Genomic DNA, 21,144 nt, shown 5'->3' on the forward strand with positions numbered 1-21,144 from the left:
GGGGGGGGATTGTGTACCAATGAGGGAGTTTTTCTTTTGCTTTTCAAGGAGAGGAGCAAATGGGGGGAGGGAGGAGGGAGGGGTTTGTGTGAGGAGAAGGGTGCAACAATGAATGAATGGAATCCCAAAATCTCTGTAGATGTTCATTGAAATGAAATATAAACAACCTAAATTTTTTTAAAAAAAGAATAAAGATGAAATTTTTTTAAAAATTGGAAAATAAACATTCAGGAATAATAGACTAGCAGAAATGAAACAACAGACCAGAACCCAGGCGAATGTTCACCCACAGTCAGATGCAACCAACGTTACTGAGCAGCGGGTGTAGAAACTACTGAATGAAAACCCAAACTGCGGGGCAGCCCTCACAGAAAACCCAACAGAACAGCGCTCCGTCCGCACCACGCCTGTGCATGTACTCGGCCATCCTGGAAACACGCGCACATCACACACGGCTCCATCGTGTGTGTCTACTCACTACAGAACTCTCTGTGATTAACGAGCACAGAAAGAATAAATAGTGAATTTATGACCTGAGGAGGGAAGAAGAGGATCATGAAGAGAGAAACAACGGCTTTCTACTTGACCTGCTCTTTCCCGTTTGAGAGACACGAGGCCAATGTTCTAAAAGATGGGAAACAAATGCTCTGAAAAGGCGGGTGGCCGTGAGATTGCTGCCGATTTCTGCATGCTCAGAGGCTTCCTAACTGAATAAGGAAGGCCGTCAGGGGCGAGGAAGTGCGGGTGGCAGGCTGAGGACACTCCTTAAAGCAGGTTTGGCCCGGAGGGAAGCAGGCTGCTTTGAAAAGTGGGCCCTGAGACACGTGCTCCCCGCTGACTGAAATGTCTCTGTGGGAGTGAGAACCGATGTGTAATAGAGAACGGAGCCCCTGAGAGAGGAAGCTCTAGGAATGGCGTCCGTCATTGATGGAAATGGGTCCATGGGCGTGGAGAACTAGGCTGTGTAGGAGAGAACAAAGTCCCTGAGAGAGGAAGCTCTAGGAATGGCGTCCGTCATTGATGGAAATGGGTCCATGGGCGTGGAGAACTAGGCTGTGTAGGAGAGAACAAAGCCCCTGAGAGAGGAAGCTCTAGGAATGGCGTCCGTCATTGATGGAAATGGTCTGTTGGATGTGGGAAACTAGACTTTGAAGGAGAGAATCAAGCTCATTAAAGAAAGAAGATCCTGAAATACCAGTAGTGAAATTTGTGTCTGGAGGGGGTACGAAATCTTACCATTGTTAGGAGAGAGGGCCCTGGCAGGTAATTCGGTAACACTGGCGAAGATGATGAAGACCGTCCCCCCTCAACATGGCTGTTTTCCTAGGACAGCCAGAGGCCACGTGGGGAAGGGAGTGGAGAGGACATGAGCCTCAGAGGAGAGCGGCCCAGTGGCTGCTGCCCTGATCCACAGGGTTCCATCAGCCTTTTTTGGAAGCAGGTCTCCAAGCTTTTCTTCCGAATCCATGTTGGCCCCAGCAAGGCTCATTCAGCATCATGAAAACATGAAAGCCAGTCAGGTGGTGAATGTATGTGAGACTCACTTCTGGAAGTGGAATCCAGGCCTCCGTCATAGGGCAAGAACTCCATCACTGAAGCACCGTTACCCAGAGAACGGAGGAGAAGCTCAAAGAACGGCCTCTCAGGACCCAGAGAACACTCCCTGCAGGGAAATCTTCGAGCCTTTACACCATCCCTGTGAAAGGACGCTGAGAAGCTGGGATCAGCATCCCCACTGAAACCCATCAGCAGACTTGAGGATTCACCCCAGTGACGGCCAGACGTCCAGGCCCTGGTGTCAAGACGGCTGAGGACGAAGTCCACCCAGGACACCGTTTCCAGGTACCAGGAGAGAGGAGTGCAGAAGGTGAGGGTGTTTGTGAGGAAGCAGCTTGGGGTGACAGCTACGCTGAGTGACGGAATGTGTATAAAGGAGGAGGACATGGGGATGAGAAAGGTGGTTCTGTCCAAGATCTGGAGGAGGTGGTCATGGACTTCATGAAGCACAGAAGTGGACAGATAAGGACGTCCCTGAGAGGAGGGGCGTGAATGCTTGGGTGCAGCAAGGGTGGTACATACAGGAAGATGACACTCATCCCATGGGGCTAGTACAGGAATGGCATATGCTTGATGGGGCTGGTTGGTACACACTTGACGGGGCTGTTGCATACTCAGCGAGGGCTGTGCACACTCAGTGATGTCAGCATACGCTTGACAAGGCTGCAGCACCCTCAGGAGGGTGGTACACACAGAACAAGACAGTTACGTGCCTGACGAGGCTGGTGCCTGCTCAGTGAGGGTGGAGCTTTCTCGGAGAGGCCGGTGCCCACTCAGTGAGGACAGCACATACTCAGTGAGCCCAGAATGCATTTGGGGAGCGTGGTGATGCAGAGAGGTGGTGCATGATAGGTCGGAGGAGTCCAACCAAGAGTGAGTCAGTGAGTTTGGCACAAGCCAGTGTCACACACACACTGAGCTGAAGAGACTGCCCATCTCGCCGATTTTCACGGTGAGGTGTAGGGAGGACAGACCTCTACGAGGTGGATTGTAAACTAACCCCTGTGAAGCTGGGATTACTAAACGGCCTGGTGCCCTGCCCGCCAAACCCAGCTGCTCCGAGCTTTCAACACCATATCTTCCAGCGGTCCCGGGGAAGCAATGCCCCCTGTCATTTCCGCGAAGCTGCTGGTGATCACCCCGTCAGTGTGCCCATCAGAAGCCCCAGGGAGTTAGCTCAGCGCACCAGGCTGACTCTTCCCATGAAGTGGCCCCAGGGCAGGCCTTGCTGTTCTTAGAGACCCTCCTGCAGCACACAAGCGCGGCTGGTCCCAGGCTCCAGAGAGCGCCTCACAGGGAGGAGGGCGCCCAGTGGCCAACGTCCCTGCATCTCTGAGACACTGACCGTCCTTGTGTCCTGTACAGTCACGTGCTCCACTCGGAGAGGTGAAAGGCAAGCTTCCTGTTAAGGATCTTAAGTCATCACAGGAAACTTGCTATTCATTAACTCACTGTGCTCAAAGACTCACGAAAATACCCTTTTCCCCTCAATTGATTTCTGTGTGGTTTGTCTCCAACCCTCACGGCGGGTAGCGTTTTTCACAGGATGGCCTGCACAGCGGTCTCCCCCGTCATGCTCCCTCTGTCCCTTTGCCCTCAGAGATGCCTGGGTTGCACCATGCTTCCCCCTGTCATGCACTCTCTGTCTGTGTTGTTCTCGGGGATGCCTGGATCACCCCACACTCTCTCTCCCACCCTGTCATGCTCCCTCTGTCCCTTCTGCCCCCAGAGATGCCTGGATTGCACCACGCTTCCCCCTGCCATGCGCTCTCTGTCTGTATTACTCTCAGGGATGTCTGGATTACCCCACGCTCTCTCCTACTCTCTCAGCCACTCATTCTTCGCCGTCTCTCTCGAGTGAACACACACACTCACACACGTGCGCACAACCCCGCACAGAAATCATTGCTGTTGTTGCGTGCCATCAACTCTAATCAATACACAGCTGACCCTCCGGCGGGCTTTCAAAGGCTGTAAATCACATGGGAGGAGACTGCCCATCTTTTCCTGTGGAGCAGCTGGTAGATTTGCATTTCACCCCTTTGGGATTGCATCACAGTTTCTCTGTTGTTTAGTTACATGCCATGAGACAACCATGAGTCACAGCGACCCTATGAACAATGGCCCTGAACTCTGCCCTGCCGTGAGCCAATTTCACTGTCTCTGACACACCTACATCAATCCATCTCTTCCAGGGTCTTCCTTTCTTGCCTTGACCTTCTACCCCTCCAAGCATAATGTAATTCTCCAAGGTCTGGTCCCTCCTGGCAACATGCCCAAAATATGTAAAACAGAGCTTCAAAATCCTTACCTCCAAGGAATAGCTTGGTTTCACCCTCTCCTGGTGGTCCATGGTATGCTCAACACGCTTCTCCAGCACCACAACTCACAGGCATAGATTTTTCTCCAAAGTACTGAAGAGCAATGGTGTCTCTCTGGAGGCTAAGGAGCGTCTGATACAGGCCATGGTCTTTGCAATCACTTGTTATGCATCAGAGAGTTGGAACAATGACTAGGGAGGATAGAAGGAGAATTGACGCCTTTGAGCTGTGGTGCTGGAGAAGAGTATTGAGAATACCATGGACTGCTAGGAAAACAGATTCATCCTGGAAAGGGTCAAACTAGGTGGTTCCTTGGAGGCAAGGATTCTGAGGCTCCATCTAACATACGTTGGACATGTTGTAAGGAGGGACTGGTCCTCGGAAAGGGACGTCATGCTTGGGAGGGTGGAGGGACAGCGCAGGAGGGGAAGGCCCTCTATGAGGTGGATTGATTCAGTGACTGGGGCAATTGGGATGGGTGTGTCGGAGATGGTGCAATTGGCACAGGACAGAGCGGAGTTTAAGGCTGTTGTACATAGGGTCGCTATGAGTCGCAAGCGACTCAACGGCACATAACAACAACAACAACACCCTAGGTCACTCATTGTTCAGCTCTCTCTTATGCATAGCAAGTAATTGAGAAGACCCTGGCTTGGATCAGGCACAGCTTAGTCTCCAGACTGACATCGCTGCTCTTCACCACGCTGGAGAGGTTCCTGACAGCACATTTCTCAAAGCAACTGGTCTTTGGATTTCCTCACCGCTAGTGTTTAGAGTGTTGATTGTGGACTCAAGCAAAACAACTTCAATCTCTTCTCCATTTACCATGATGCTACAGATTGGCCCAATGGTGAGAATATTTGTCTTTTTGACGTTTATATGAAGGCTGCAGTCCTCGACATTCTGCAGCACACACTTTGTCCTCTTCAGACTTGGCGAGCAAGGTTGTGTCATCTGCACAATTCAAGTTGTTGTGTTATATTATCTTCCTCTAACCCTGACACCAATAATGTCAACACAGAGAGAGAGAAATCAGCTGGCCCAGTGGACAGAAAGTGATGCTACCAAGCCAAAGGTGAGTGACTTTTAATCCGCGGCCCTCAGGCCTGTCTTTCATTGTTTTTGTTCAGACATTCCTCTAGGTTGTATAGCCCTGGTGTACAAGTTACCGTACAGCGGTCACTTGTGGTTGCTGTGAGGCTGAACACTGTGACACTGATGTGTCAAATGCATTAATGGTTGGTTACCCAATGCGGACAGAGAGTGAGGTGGAGCTCCCAATTAAAACAAGCTTGGAAGGAGGAGTGGCATCAACTTCCATAATAGCTTGCCTCCGGAAACCCTATGAACCTGGAGAGAGGATGAAAGGCACCCAAGCGTCAAGGACTCTCCTTCATAGGGTCGCTATGAGTCGCCTGCAACTTGACGGCACTTAACAACAATAATACTGACACCACATTCTTCATCGAGTCCAGCTTCCTGAATGATCTGCTCCTAATTTCTTACATACCCACATATATGCACGCACACATGTACACACACACTGCCACGTGCCCCACATGCACGCACACATGGGCACACACAGTGCACACACACTGAGGCACTGGGCAGGTGTTGACCATCCGGCGTGTGTGTTTGCCCAGCCCTCTGAACCGGTCTTCTAGATCTTGAGTTGCCTCTAAATGGCAGAGAAGGCAACTTTGGACCAGCAGGCACCCACCCACCCCCAAATCCCTGGTTCAGGAGCTTGCGTGGAGCTCCAGTTCTCATCCTGAGCTAGTCCCCAGGTGGGTGGGTGCTGCTGGCCCGGGGCCACACCTGGAGGACGCTGTCCCGAGGACTGCTGGCAACACTGGGGCCACACGTGGAGGACGCTGTCCTGAGGACTGCTGGCGACACTGGGGCCACACCTGGAGGACGCTGTCCTGAGGACTGCTGGTGACACTGGCAAGCTGCTCTTCTAGAATGCAAATGGCCCGCTCACATCTCCTCTGCCTCGGTCTCTGCTCCCAGGCCTGGGCTTCTCGTCGTGAGAGACACTGCCTGGTACACAGAGGACTAGGGACCCCATCACCTTCTTGGGTTTGTGACTTAGCTGTTGTGGCTAATCGTCACTGGCCTCAGCTCTCGGAGTTGGAGGTAAGCCAGGATGCAGCCCTCAGCTGTCTCGTGCCGTCTCCACCATCAGGGCTGTGTCTGAACCCGTCACTGCAGCTGTCGTGTTAAAGCATTGCATGCAGGCTTTCTCCTTGTCCTTGACCTCAGCTCTGCTCACCACCCTGTCCTTCCCCAGCCTGGCCACAGCTGGTGACGTGCCCAGAGCAAGCGAGCTGGACTCTCACAGTTCTGCTTTGAGTTCTTCTGGAACCTTGTTCGTTCTGATGCACCTGAACTTGAGGTTAGTGGAGAATGCGGAGTCTACTGCAGGCTGCCTGAAGAACAAATCAACTCCCCTGCACCAAGTGCTCAGAAACATTTGTTTGCAGGAAGAAAAGAAAAGAGATGGCTCTGTCGCTACAGCCACGGTCAACCGCCCTCGGCACCAGCAGACAGGAAATCAGGAGCCAGGCTGCAGTGCGCACGTGTGCTGTCAGGGACCCCTTCAAAGGCCCAAGGAGCAATGAAGTCAGCTGTAAGACCGAGGTGTTCTCGATCCAGGCCAGTCTTTTTGGTCACTCGCCATGTGTCTTAGAACTGGACAGTGACTAGGATGACTGAAGGGGACTTTATACCTTTGAGCCGGGTGTCAGAGGAGAGAGCACCTGTATGAACTGACAAAGAGCGAGCGGAGATCAGTTGAGGCAAAGAGGACGAAGCTTCGTCTCTCACATTCTGCGCGAATCGCGAGGAGAGGCTGTTCCTTGGAAAAGGACATCGTGCTTGGAAGGGTGAAGGGATGGCAACGAGAGGAAGGCCCTCGACCAGGCGGACTGAGACGGTGACTGCCGCGACGGGCAGTGTGTCAGCAATGGGGAGGAGGCCAGGACAGGACAGGGGTCAGTTCTGTTGTCCGTGGGGTGGCCGAGTCGTCGTAACAACATCCTGGTAAATACCACTGTTTCCAACTGTTTAGAGTGGTGACTTGAACAGGAAGTTGTAGCTCTGAGGTTGGCTGGGACCCCGCTCGTCTGAGGACTTCATTTGTCTGACCCACTTCCCAGGTCTCGCATTTAAAGAGAACCTACATTGCTGGCCAGTCCCGCTCAGTGTCCCCTGTCCATGTGGTCCATGTGCCGGTCCCCATAGGCAGGGCTTGAGTCTCTGCAGAGAGTGTCACTGAGCAGGCAAGGCAAGGAGCCATCAGGACATGGTTCTCAGAAGACACGGTCTGTCCAAGCAGATCTGCTGACGTGAGGGCCTGGCTGGCAAGCCTGACCCACTGGGAACACCAGGTAGGACACACCTGCCCGATGGATGCCCCAGGAGGAAGGCCCACAACACGGGCAGAGGGCTGGATGTCCAGGGCCCGGGCTGCACGCCTGAAACCAGGAACAGGGAAGCGCTCTGGTAAAAGCGAGCTGCCAAGGGGACGGATGTGTGGGCCGCCTTTGTGACGTGACCAGGACAGGTGGAGCCGGGTCTTCGCTGGGATCTCGGGGGCCGGAGTGGTCAGTGGAGAGGGTGCCCAGGTCAGCGACGAGAATGAGGTCGCTGAGCTATCGTGTGGGAGTGGCCATCAGCTACTGAGATGTTCCCTGCATCTTATAATAGACAAAGAGCAAACGGACAGTCTTGAGCAGGGAGAGCTTTGGGTTTACTGTGTCCTCTCAGCTTCTGGGCCGAGGAGGTGAGCAGAGTGGGTGCTGGGGGGCGTGCAGCCTCCTGCCTGGCCTTCGCCCTCTGGAGAACAGTGACCACCCCACACTCAACCCCCTTTCGTGAGGACGAGAGGAGGCACACCTCCAGGCCGATTCCCTGGGTGTGGTGAGCGTCCCGGCGGTCAGCAAGCAGAGAGATATCCAGCTGAGACTCTAAGACACATAGCAGGTGATCAAAAAGACTGGCCTGGATCGAGAACACCTCGGTCTTACAGCTGACTTCATTGCTCCTCGGGCCTTTGGAGAGGTCCCTGACAGCACACGTGCCACTGCAGCCTGGCTCCTGATTTCCTGTCTGCTGGTGCCGAGGGCGGTTGACCGTGGCTGTAGCGACAGAGCCATCTCTTTTCTTTTCTTCCTGCAAACAAACGTTTCTGAGCACTTGGTGCAGGTGAGTTGATTTGTTCGGTCTGGCGGCAATCTCGGATCGAGTTCTCACTCACAGCGCCCCCACAGCCAGGGCCCAAGTACCCCAAGGGTTTCTGAGGCCTCAGCAGGAGCTGCTCCACCCTCCGATTGCAGTGTTCACTGCAGACCTTCCAGTTAGCGACGACCGCTTTATCGCCTGTGCCACAGGGACAGCTGATGGCAGCCCCTGCTGCTGAGGTGACCTGGACTCACGGTGACCCTCCACTGGGTTTCCAGTCTGTGGATCTTCAGAGCAGGCGGCCGCCTCCTTCACTGAACAGCTGGAGGCTTGAACCACTGGCTTTTGGGTCCGCTGCCCCATGTGGAGCCCACTGGCCACCAGGCTCCCGTGAGCAGGCCCGGAAGCTGCGGGCCAGGTGTCCTGTGCGTCCGTGCGGATTTCAGCCTCGCCACCCTCACCTGCTTAGGCCCACAGAGAGGCTGGCCTTGAGGGTGCTTGTCTCCTCCCCGGACAGAGGGCATCCTCCGGTGGCCAGCCTCCTGGCACACACCGCACCCTCTCACCAGTCTCTGGAAGAACTGTGACCTCACCTTCATATGCACAAATGTCCAAGGAATCTGAAGGTGGGGGTGGGGGAGGGAGAGGGAGGAGGTCTGGGCAGCACGTAGGATAACCCGCTCGTTGCCGTCGGAAGCTCTGACCATGTGGACGGGCCTGGCGCACCCCTCTTCAGCCTTAACCGGTGCATTGTGAGAATTCTTCCTGCCCACGGGCTTTGGGATCTGCTCGAAATGAGACCCGTTTGCTCTCCTCCTGAACGTCACATGAGCTGTAGCTGGCTTCCTCAGGAGCGTCCAATATTCCCAACTGGCCGAGCACTATCCGCTCAGCTTCAGATGGCTGCACCCCAGTGTTAGGGGACCTGGTAGAGGACACTGTCTCTCCTCTGCTGCTTTTTACCCCTTGTGGAAGTCGGGATCTCAGCCAACTCCTGTTAGCATCAATGCTCACCTGTCAGGCGTCCTTTGTGGCCATGGCGGGAGGCTGCTGCTCTGCCCCCTGGCTGGAAGATGCGGTCGATGAGCCTGTGAGGTCTCCCAGCCTCAGCCTTGGGGGGCAGTCGCCTCTGCCCACTCTTCCTGCCAGCTCTGGGGTGTACACACAGCCTTATCACCACCCCTCAAACGCAGCTCCCAGACGTCCTCGCCCACCCCGCCCAGCGCCCTGCTCTGAAGTCACTCCCAGTCTACCCTGTCATGAGCCCATTGCTTTCTTTCCACCTGAGGAGATGCTGGAGTGATGTTTTCCAAAGGATTATTTATCCTCTTGGGTGCCACCAAGTCAGCCCCATCTGGTGGGACAGCAGAATGAACGGCCCCTCAGCTCTGCCCTCTGCGTGGTCACTGGAAGGCTACGACCTCTGGGGGTGGGTATCATGTCTGGCCACCTCACTGAGGGCTTTTCCCTTTGCACTGGACTCTGCTCTACCAAATGTTCACTGGTGTCTTGTTCCAGCCATTGGTCTTTCCTGTGCTTTCAGAAAGCCTGCTGTCAGGACCTCTCCAGAGTGCTAAAGAGCAATGATGCCAGTTTAGACTAAGGTGTGCCTGATCCAGGCCATGGTCTTCTCAGGTATTTGTTGTTCATCTGAGAGCAGGACAATGACTAAGTAATGACAGAAAAAGAATGGATGTCTTTGAGCTGTGGTGCTGGAGAAGAGCCTTGGACATACGGGTCTGTCCCGGGGAGGGTGAAACCTGGCTGCTCCTTGGTGGCTAGGATTTTGAAGCTCCGTCTAACATGCTTTGGGCATGTGGCCAGGAGGGACCCTTGGAGAAGGACATTATAATTGGAGAGGAAACTCCTGACTGGCTGTGTCCATGGGGTCAGGTGTGTCAGACACAGTGAGATTGGCTTGAGAGAGGATAGGGCTCAGGGCTGTCGTTCATAGGGTCACTGCGAGTCATAGCCAACTGAACAGCACATAACAATGTTTAAGGTAGATTTGTCAAATGCAATACGTTTGAGTTCTTTATACTACTTCCTTGCAGACCCGAGAAGAAAAAGTACTTGACAGTAAAATAAAACTCAGAGTTTACTTGTATATGTTTAAACCACTCTGATTGTTGCATAAATATATATAACATTTGAAACTTTTAACATGTAACATTTGAAACATATAACATATGAAACATTTGCCAATCCTGTATTTTCCCACGCTCACAATTTAGTGAAGTTCATTATATGATTCATGTATTACAACATTCACACCTAATTGTTGCCAAATTTTCATCACCCTAAATGTACATCATTCATATCATATGCAAGTAAAATCTTCTTCGGATTGTTTCAAAACAACTGGAACAGGGAACTGCCAGAAATTCAAGAGGGGTTCAGGGGAGGGCATGGGAAGAAAGCTATCATTGCTGATGTCAGATGAATCCTGGATGAAAGCAGAGTACCAGAAAAATGTCTCCTTGTGTCTTATTGACTATGAAAAGCCATTTGACTATATAGAGCATAACAAACTATGGCTTTTAGAGAGAAGAATGAGAATCCCAGAACACTTACTTGTGCTCATGCAATGTAGACCAAGAAGCAGCAGGCTGAAGAGAATGAGGGAACACTGCACAGTTTCAAATCAAGAAGAGTGTGCATCCTCTACACCTACTCTACCTGCATGCTGGGTAAATACTTCAAGGAGCTGGACTCTGAGAAGAAGACTGTGGCATCAGAGTCGGAGGGAGACTCAACAACAACCTACGTTATGCAGAATGGCAAACTATTTTTGTAAAAACTGAAGGAGACTTGAAATGCTTGTTGCAGAAGACCAGAGGCTGCAGTCTGCTTATACTTTAACATCAAGAGAACAAAAATTCGCACCACTGGACCAATAGGTAACATCATATTAAATGAAGAAAAAGTAGACTTATCAATGATTTTCTTTTTTTTTGATCCAAAATCAACACCCATGATAAGTTTTCATTGTTGTTGTTGATTGCCTTTGAGTCGAGCACAACCCATAACGACTCTATGAACAAAAGGCCTGAAGCCTTTCTATAACTATCGGCATTTATCAAAGTTTATAGAGTTTCTGGAGATATGTTGTTTAGGAAGTGGACGCCACTACTGCTTCTAATGATAAGAGCAGTCAAGAAATTAAAAGACATGTTGCGTTAGAAAAATCTACCGCTAAGTGCTAACAACCAAGGATGTCAGTTAAAGACAAAGTGTGCGTGGTCCAAGCCATGGTCGTTTCAGTTATCTCCTGTGCATCTGAAGGTGGGACCATGAACGCGGACAGAAGAAGAAGTGATGACTGAGTACTGGTGTTGGAGAAGAGCACTGACTATCCCACGAACTGCCAGAAGGACAAACAGCTCTATCTTTATGGAAATGCAACCAGGGTGCTCCTTAGAGGCGCGGCTGGGGAGACGTGGTCTCATGTGCTTTGGGCATGTTGTCTGGAGGGACAGTCCTTGAAAAGGACATCTGACTAGATGGTAGAGAGTCAAAGAAAGAAAGACCCTCAACGAGACGTTCTGACACATACCTGTAACGACAGGCCAGCTTGTTTCAGAGGCGACGAGCCTGGGGCAGGTTAGGGCAGGGTTCAGATCAGAGGGTCACTGTGAGCTGTAGTCACCTCGATGACAACTCACAACAACAAGTAGACATTCTTTGAGTTTTAGACATTTTTAACTGTAGTTTGTTGGTTTTTTTAAATCAGAATCATCTATGTATGCAATCCTGAAATGAAAATAGATGCGACTGAACTCCAAAGGCCAAGAGGAAAATTGTACACACAGATACACCTTCAATAAGGAAACGCTGCAAACTCATCTCTGTGGACTCAGCACTGACCCTCCAGCAGGTGTTCACACGCTGTAAAGGGCACAGGGGAGACTGCCCAGCCCTCTCCCGTGGAGTTGCTCAGGGATTTGAACTGGCTGCCTTCAGATTAGCAGACAACTCCATTCCTTAGGCCGCCAGAGCTCCGTACCCCTGTTAAAGATTGAATTAAGTAGCTTCATGTTCCCTTTGTTTTTAACGTCATTCTATGAGTTAAGTTTATAAATGGTATTGGTTTTTTATACAATAATTCATAGACATTTTGTTCTATAAAGTCATTGATTAATGTCATTAATTAACTGCAATGGCTGTCCATCTCTTATTGTGTGATCCTTTCCCTTCACCCAGAACATCTATTAACCAACTTTTCTTTTTATGATTCTTTCAATATACACTTTAAATTTGCCAAGCGTGAATTTGTAGTGGGTTTTCTGCTGATGATGTTTTTTGTTTAAGTCTATTTTCATCTCTGACTCCGTCTCACTAGAAGGGCCAGCTGCTGCGATGGAGAAGCCCAGTGTGGGGTGGATCAGGCAGGGGACGCTTTCCCTCATGCGCTCGGCAGGCCAATGGAGGAATTCTGGGTCAGGAGGAAGCCTGGGATCAAAGATCTGGCTCATCCATCAGTGGCCCTTCATGCCCTGGACTCTCTGCTCCTGGTCGTGTAAGGGGCAGAACAGGAGGAAAGGTTCCCCTGCTGGTTATGCACTGCACCCTGTCTTCTTGGAGCGAATTTCTCAGGCAGCCAGACCCAGCTCCATGATAAACTGGAAAGTGAGCCTGTGTTGGTCAAAGATAGCTCTGTAATGTGGAAGAAGGAGCCTAATTTTGAGTGGATAGCTAGCTTTCTCTGCCATCATCATTTTCTAGAATAAGATCTTGCTATATGGGGATGTTGTTGTTGTTAAGTGCCATGTAGTCGTAGACAACTCATAGAAACCCTATGAAGGAAAGACCTGAACACTTGTATAACTTTCGTCATTTCTCCAGGTTCATAGTGTTTCCAGAGGCAAGCTATTGTGAAAGTGGATGCCACTCCTGCTTCCAAGCTTGTTTTAATCAGTGAGCTTCACCAAACACTGTCCACGATGGGTGACCATTATCACATTCGGCACATCAGTGTCACAGTGTTCAGCATCACAGCAACCACGAGTTACCTCTGTACAGCAAGTGGACAGACCAGTGCTATACCACCTAGAAGAATGTTTGACCAAAACCAATTTAAACCAGGCCTGATGACTGCAGGTTAAAATCGCCCACCTTTGGCTTAGCATCACTTTCTATCCACCAGGCCCACAGAGCTCTCTCATTATTGTTGTTGTTAAGTGGCGTCGAGTCGCAGGCCCTTCTTTAACGTCCACCATGTTGTTGTTGTGGTTGTTCTGTGCTGTCAAGCTGAGTACGACACACAGCAACGCAGTGAACAACAGACGGGAACCTTGCGTCGTCACAGCGTTCGCCACGCTCACGCCGTCCTTGCGTTCACTGTGTCAACCCTTCTCTCTAAGGGTCTTCCTCTCTTCTGATGGCCCTCTGCCTTCCCCAGCACGAGGTCTTTCCAGGGCTTGGCCCCTCCTGAAAAGACGTCCAGAGTAAATCAGATGACACTTAGCCTTCCTTCTCTCCAAGGACCACTGGCTGCGTGTCCTCTGGGATGGACTTGTTGGCCTCTGGGCAGTCCGTGTGATATTCAGCACTCTTCTCCAGCCCCACAGCTCAAAGGCCTAGAGTCTTCTTCCATTATCCATACTCATTGTTCACCTTTCAGATGCATAGCAAGTAATCAGAAAAAGCATGGCTTAATCAGAAGCCTCTTAGTCCTTAAACGAGCATCATTGCTCTTTAGAACTTGGGCGAGGCGCTTGCCAGCAGGTTTTCCCAACGCAGCGCGTCTCCTGACCTCTTGACTGCTGGTACCACATACAAGGGTGTTGATTGTGGATTCCAGCAAGATGAAACCTTTCACAACTTCAGGCTTTTCTCCATCTATTGTGAGCGTCCGCGAGATAATCTGTGACACAGGCCCTCATGTTATTTGGATGCTGTGTGAGTGCTGTGTTCTATATAGGGCATACGTTTGTTTCTACCTGATGCACTTACATCCAGAGTAACCCCCAAGCAAGCTGCCCTGATTCTCCCTAAGCACCTGGAACCTCGGGGTTAGAAAACGTGTGCTCGCTATGGCTGCTGGTCTCCCAGTGGTCAGAAAGCTGCGGACAGGCCAGGCAGCTGGAAGAGACCATGGCCGGCTGCACCCTGCTCCGATGCTCTCCTCACCCCTCTGCCAGGGTAAGTGGGTCACCTCCTGCCAGATGGACGTTAAGTGGTGTGTACCTGTGTGTGAAGTCATGCTGCACCGCTTTTCATGTTTCGATGTGACCTCTCTCTTATGATTCAAGGAGTAACTCCTACACACAGCATGGCGATAATAACATTGTGACTCCAACTTTCTACACCAGCAATTAGTATTCTGTTTCTCAAAGCTCCATCGTGTAACACTTGCTGATTAAAATTCACCTAACCCGACAGATCTCATTTGGAGAATTGCAGTCGAAGCTCGAGATTTGGTGGGAGGGCAAATATTATAAATCGAAAACACACACTTCTCTCCACACCATGGAAATGTCCCATACCCCGACTCCAGAAACCAGAAAGCCAGGAAAGAGCTCCACAAATTCCCCACCGACCTCATCCATCGATTCAGAAATGCTCCCTAGCCCCCTCGGGATGTCAGGCATGGGCTCACATGCTATGCTCCTCTGAAAGTGTGGCAGACTTAATTTGGTCACTCACAGTCATTGAATAGAAGCTTTCTGAATATTCTTAACAGGCAATATGATTCCCTCCCCAGCATACTCACATACTTACTGTTGGATCAAAATACTCTGGCCTACTGGGCAGCCCCAAGTCATTTCCCTCCCTCCTTGTAGAGGTCAAGGGGCTTGGCAGTCTTCCTGGCACGATGCTGAGCCCCAGCTCTACGAACCACACTCTCCACCCCTTCCTCCCACACCCTTCTCTCGCCTTCCACTCATCCAGGACACCTGTCTCGGCCTTTCAGGACTGCTGGAGCCAAATGCCAGATGCTGAATGACTTTAGTCAACATGAATCGATTGGTTCACAATTCTAGATCCACGATCAACACTCTTAGAAAGTCAGGAAATCAGAAAATTCATTGCTTTGGGGAAATCTGCTGTCGGATCCTCTCCAAAGTACCTTAAGAGCAACGATGTCAGTCTGGATACTAAGGTGTGCCCAATTCAGGCCATGGTCTTCACGGTTACTTGGTACACATCAGAGAGCTGGACAATGACTAGGGATGGCAGAAGAAGAGTCAATGCCTTTGAGCTGTGGTGCTGGAAAAGAGTATTTAGCATACAGTGGACTGCCAAAACCCTAAATAGGTGTGTCCTGGAGAAGGTGAAACCAGACTGCTTTTTGGAGGCCAGGGTTCTGAAGCTCTGTCTCACATACTTTGGTCTTGTGGCCAGCAGGGACCAGTCCTTAAGGAAGGATGTTATGGTAGAGGAACAGTGCAGGAGAGGAAAACCCCACGTGAGATAGACTGACTCGGTAACTGGGGTAATGAGGGTAGGAGTGTAGGAGAAAGTGAGATTGCCTCAGGACAGGGCAAGGTTCAGAGCTGTTGTGTATGGGGTCACTGTGAGTCACAGGCGACTCAATGGCACATAACAACAATGAGAGTTTACTGGTGGTATTGTTGTTGTTGGGGACTGTCCAATCAAGTGACTCGTAGCAATCCTAGATACCACAGAACTAAATTCTCCCAACCCTGCGCCGTCCTCTGTCTCTGCAGGGCTTCAGTCTGCTGCTACATTTGCTGTGTCTGTTCCTCTCACTGGGTCACCCTCCCCTCCTCTGACCCATCACCTGGCTGCACTTATTCCAAGACAGGTCCCCGGGTCCTTGTGGCCGTCGGCGGTGTATTCAGCGCTGCTCCCCAACACCACAACTCCGGCTATTTCTCTTCAGCCTTCTTTAGTCATTGTCCAATTTTCATACCCAAGTGAAGCTCTTAAGAATAGCATGGTTTGGGTCGCTCTAAAGTGATATTCCTGTTCATTTGGCTTCACTGATCCTCAGCGGATTTTCAGAGGCTGCAAATCCTACAGAGGAAATTGTTCCTCTTTCTCATACAGAGCTGCTGGTGGAGCTGAGGGTTAACCTACAGCCTAGGTCACCAGAGCGCCGTAAAAGTGACAGACCAGCGTGGCTACCAGCAGATTTGCTCAGTGAAATGCAACTTCTGACGCTTCAATCGCTGCTTCCATGGGTGGTGGTTGTGTTGCCCAGGAGAAAGGAAATCCTGGACGTGACCATTTATCATTTCTCTCTCCATTTATCATGCTCATTGGTCCAGCTACGAGGATTCTTGTGATCTTCAGATGTAATCCAGAGTAAAATCTGTAGGCCCAGGGCTCTTCTGGAGCCTGGAAGTCCACATTCAAGGGGATGTTGTCTGAAGATGATCTCAGAGGCCTTTTGCTCACCAGCTTCCTCCAGTCTCAGGCATCCCATTGTGTGTAGATGAGTTTGTCCATCGTCTTCCTCTATCTAGATATTTGTATCTCTTCCCTTCTATAGATCAAATCCTGTTATTGTTGTTATGTGCCATCAAGTCAACCAAGACTCAGAGCGACCCTATGAACAATAGCCCTGAACCTGCCCTATCCTGAGCCAGTCTTATATCTCTGACACATCTGCCCCCATTGACACAGTTGCTGTATCAATCCATCTCATCCAGGGTCCTCCTCTCCTGTGCTGTCCCTCTACCCTTCCGAGCTTGATGTCCTTCTCCAAGGACTGGTCCCTCCTGATGACATACCTGAAGTATGTGAGACAGAGTCTCAAAATCCTAGCCTCCAAGAAGGACCTGGTTTCACCGTCTCCAGGACAGACCTGTTTGTTCTCTTGACAGTCTACAATCCGTTCAATGCTCTTCTCCAGCACCAAAACTCAAAGGCATTGATTCTTCTATCAACCTTAGTCATTGTCCAGCTCTCTGATGCATTGCAAGTAATTGTGAAGAACATAGCCTGGGTCACGTTCACCTTAGTCTCTGGACTGACATCACTGCTCTTTAGAACTCTAGAGAGGCCCATGACCACAGGCTTTCCTAAAGCAACTTTTCTTTTGATTTCCTGGCTGCTGGGGCCAAGATTTTTTTTTTTTTTGTGGATCCAAGCAAGGTGACATTGTTAACAATCTCAATATTTTCTCCATCTATCCTGATCCTGCCTATTGGCCCAATAGTGAGAATCTTTGTTTTCTTGATATTGAGCTGCAATCCATCTTGAAGGCTGCAGTCCTTGACCCTCTGCAGCAAATGCTTCAGGTCCTCCTCAGTTTCAGCAAGCAGGGTTGTGTCATCTGTATGATGCAGGTTGTTGATGAGTCTTCCTCCAATCCTAACACCGCAACAACAGATCAACTCTTAGACTATATTAAGAGGCCTCAGAGGGCCTCCTACCCAAAGGTCAGCAGTTCCCCACTGAAGAAAGGTGGGTGGTCTTCTCTCCTAAAGACTCAGCCCCGCTGACGCCAGATGGACAGTTGCTGTGAGGCAGAACCACGTGGTGACAGTGGGTGAGCAGGTTAGACCAACACCCCCCCCAGCTCCGGGGTGAGCTCAGTGCCTGAACGGAAAATGTCTGCAAAGACGTTTCCAAACCAAGTCATGCTCACATGCACAGACACTGAGACTCGAGGACAAAATTTTGAGACAATAAATAAGAAAGACTGAAGAAGAATCAACGCCTTTGAACTGTGGTGTTGGCAGGGAATAATGACCATTCCACAAATTGCAAAAAGAGCAAACAAATCTGCCTTGGACAAAATACAGCCAGGTGTTCTTCGGAGGCAAAGATGACGAAACTTCACCTTATACACTTTGGACATGTTTTCAGAGGAAGACAGTCTTTGGAAAGATGTCATGCTGGGAAAGGTAGAGGTTCATCTAAGGATGAACCACAACACGGGCTGGTGTGATGAAAACAGCAATGGCCTCACACGAGGTGAGGATTTTGACGATGGTACCATATAGGGCTGAGTGCCCATCTTTTGTTCCTAGTGTCTCTATAAGTCACAGTCTCCCTCATGGCCCCTAACAGCCCCTAACAGATGACAATAGCAACAACAGCGTTCAATCCACAGCAAGATCCATCAGGCCTCTGCTTTCTGTGGCATTTTCCTTCAGTACTTCCCTGTCCTCCCCCTGCCCACCGTCCCAAAGAGGGGAAGTGAGGAGGGCAACTCTGGGGCTTAAAAATAAGTCAGATCTCTTCCCCATAGTTGTTGTTTTCAGCCAAATTGTAGAAGGATTTAATTGGATTGCCAGTCGACAGATCATTAAAAGTAATTTTGGATGATAGATTGTAGTATGATTTCTGAAGCATATCTTGGAAGGAGTTCAAAGAATTGAGTGACATTGTTATAACAATTTTCTCCTATTTCCATCTATTTATGTAGATGGCTTTTCTAAGCACTTGAACTTATAAAACTGAGAAATAAGAATAGAATTGATGCTGAACCTTTTTCTTATTCTGCCAGTAAGTAATATTCATCTGGGGACATATGAACCGAAGAAAGAAAAGTCACACAATAATACAAAGAAAAAAGAAAGGTTTCTTCAACTCACTATGTCTGGAATTTTTAATAAAATATTATTTTTCTTATAATTATAAAAATTTGTGAGACATTTTTCTTTTCTGTCAAATTATGCAGAGATAATTATTATAATGGTAACTAAATAGAGAAGAAATCATTCAAAATGTAGAGCAGGGTATTTAAAATATCACATGGTACTTTACAAAATTAAATTTAAATACAAACCCCTATTTATATTATACAAAAGTACAATGGGAATGCAAATTCAGTGAGGAAAAGAGATGATGTAGATCTTCAACTATAAAAGAAGAATTTGTTTCATATGGTTTTAAAATAGTTGATAGCAAATGATTTTGGAGTTTAGATTCCATTGTTGTTCTTGTTGGCGCCGGAAAGTCCAGTCTGACTCCTAGAGACGCACGGGAACCACAGATCAAACCCTTGCCTGCCCTTGGCCAGCCTCACAGCTACCTCCGAACGCACCTTGTTGACGATGTTCTTGCTTTCTCTGATCCCCCACTTTTCCAAGAATGATGTTTCCCCCCCAAAACTACAGCCTCCTGGAAACATGCCGAGTGTGTAGATTGAGTCCTGCTGTCTTAACCTTGGGCAGCACTGCCTCCAGGACAGACCAGCTTGTGCTTTCAGCCGTCCACGGGATATTCAAAAGAAGAATCGCATTAGGAAAATCTGCTGTCAGGGACCTCTCCGGAGTGCGAAGGAGCAGTGATGTCAGTCTAACGATGAAAGTGCTCCTGATCCAGGCCATGGTCTTCACAATTACTTGCTGTGCATCAGAGAGCTGGACAATGAGCAAGGAAGATAGGGTAAGCCTTTGATTTGTGGTGCTGGAGAAGAGTCTTGGACATACCATGGACCGCCAACAGAACAAACAGATCTGTCCTGGAGAGGGTGAAACCAAGTTTCTCCGCAGAGGCTAGGATTTAGAAGCTCCATTTCCCGTACTTTAGGCACGTGACCAGAAGGGACTGTTTTTGGAGAAGCCATCATGCTCGGAGAGGGTGGAGGGACAGCGCAGGAGAGGAAGACTCTGGATGAGATGGGTTGATAGAGTGACTGGGGCAATGAGGGTAGGCATGTTGGAGTCAGCGAGACTGGCTCCGGACAGGGCAGGCTTTAGAGCTATTGCTCATAGAGTCGCTGTGAGTCACAGGCTACTCAATAGCACATAACATCCGATACTCCTCACCAACACCGCAATTCAAAGGTTTCATGATTCGTAAAGATTTCATGTTCAGGGAAAAAGAGGAAAGCTTGGGATGGGTTGATAGGAGCGACGGCTCTGTTGAGCTCAGACATAACGGTGAGGATGGCACCAGGTCGGGCAGTGCTTCAGTGTGCTGTGCACAGGGCCGCGGGAAGTGGGAACCTACCCAGTGGTACTGAACGGTACCCACAGCTATGGACCTAGACGCTGCTGTTGTCAGGGGCCATCGAGTAGAGCACGACTCGTAGTGGACAACAGATCTGAACCCTGACCGTCCTCATCATCTCTGACATGCAGGAGCCCATTGCTGCAGTCACTGGGTCAGTCCATCTCATTAAGGCCCTTCTGTGTCACTGACCCTCCACCCTTCCACGCCTGATGGCCCTTTCCAAGGAGTAGCTCTTCCTGACCCCCATGCCCAAAGCTTCTGGATGAAGCTTTACCGTCCTCACTTGCAGGGAACACCCTGCTTGCACTTTCCCGGGACATAGGTGTTGGCGTTCTGTGGGATATTCAGCAAGCTCACCCAACACAGCTCAAAGGCTCCGATCCGCCTTCTATGATCTTTATCTACTGGCCAGCTTTCAGATGCACAGCAAGTAACGGGGGAAACTGTTGATTGAATCAGGTGTACCTTCTTCTTTAAAGTCGCTGCTCTTTAGAACTTTGGAGAAGTCCTCAGCAGATTTCCCCAGCATCCCATAGTCACTTGCGCAGCTCTTTCTCAGAGAATGATAGAGTCACAATGTGTAGTAATAGTGGCTAGAAATGGCTTCACCTCAAGTGCAGATTTTGCTAAAGAATACTTCAAACTAGATCACCTTTTGTAAACAAGAGTTATAATAAGAGAAGCTTGAGAGTGTTTTGATTTTGTTGTTGTCAGGTGCCATCGAGTTGAGTACAACTCACAGTGACCCTACACACAGCAGACCTGAACCCTGCCCTGTCCTGTGCCGTCCTCAGCTCTCCGACACGTTCGAGCCTGTTGCTGACGTCACTGTGTCAATCCATCTCACTGAGGTCTTCCTCTCCCTCGCCGACTCTCCGTCTTTCTGAGCATGATGTTCCTCTCTAAGGAACAGCCTCGCCCAGTTCACGTCCAAGTAAGGAAGACAGAGCTTCACCACCTTGTTTCCAGGGTGCACTCTGGCCACACTCTTTCCAAGACATACGCTGCCTGTTCTCTCAGCAGTCCGCGGGACAGTCAGTATTCTCCAACAACACGACTCAAAGGCATCAATTCTTTGCCTTTAGAACTGCGGATAAGTGATGGCACATATTTTACAACTGTGATGCGTTGTGATGTGTCTGGATCTCTGTTTAGTCCTCTGATCCACAGTAAATTAGTTGTCACTAGTAATTCCCGTCAG

Source organism: Elephantulus edwardii, unplaced genomic scaffold, assembly GCF_000299155.1.
Source record: "Elephantulus edwardii isolate Elephantulus edwardi_28Jun2011 unplaced genomic scaffold, EleEdw1.0 scaffold00274, whole genome shotgun sequence".
NCBI lineage: Eukaryota > Metazoa > Chordata > Mammalia > Macroscelidea > Macroscelididae > Elephantulus > Elephantulus edwardii.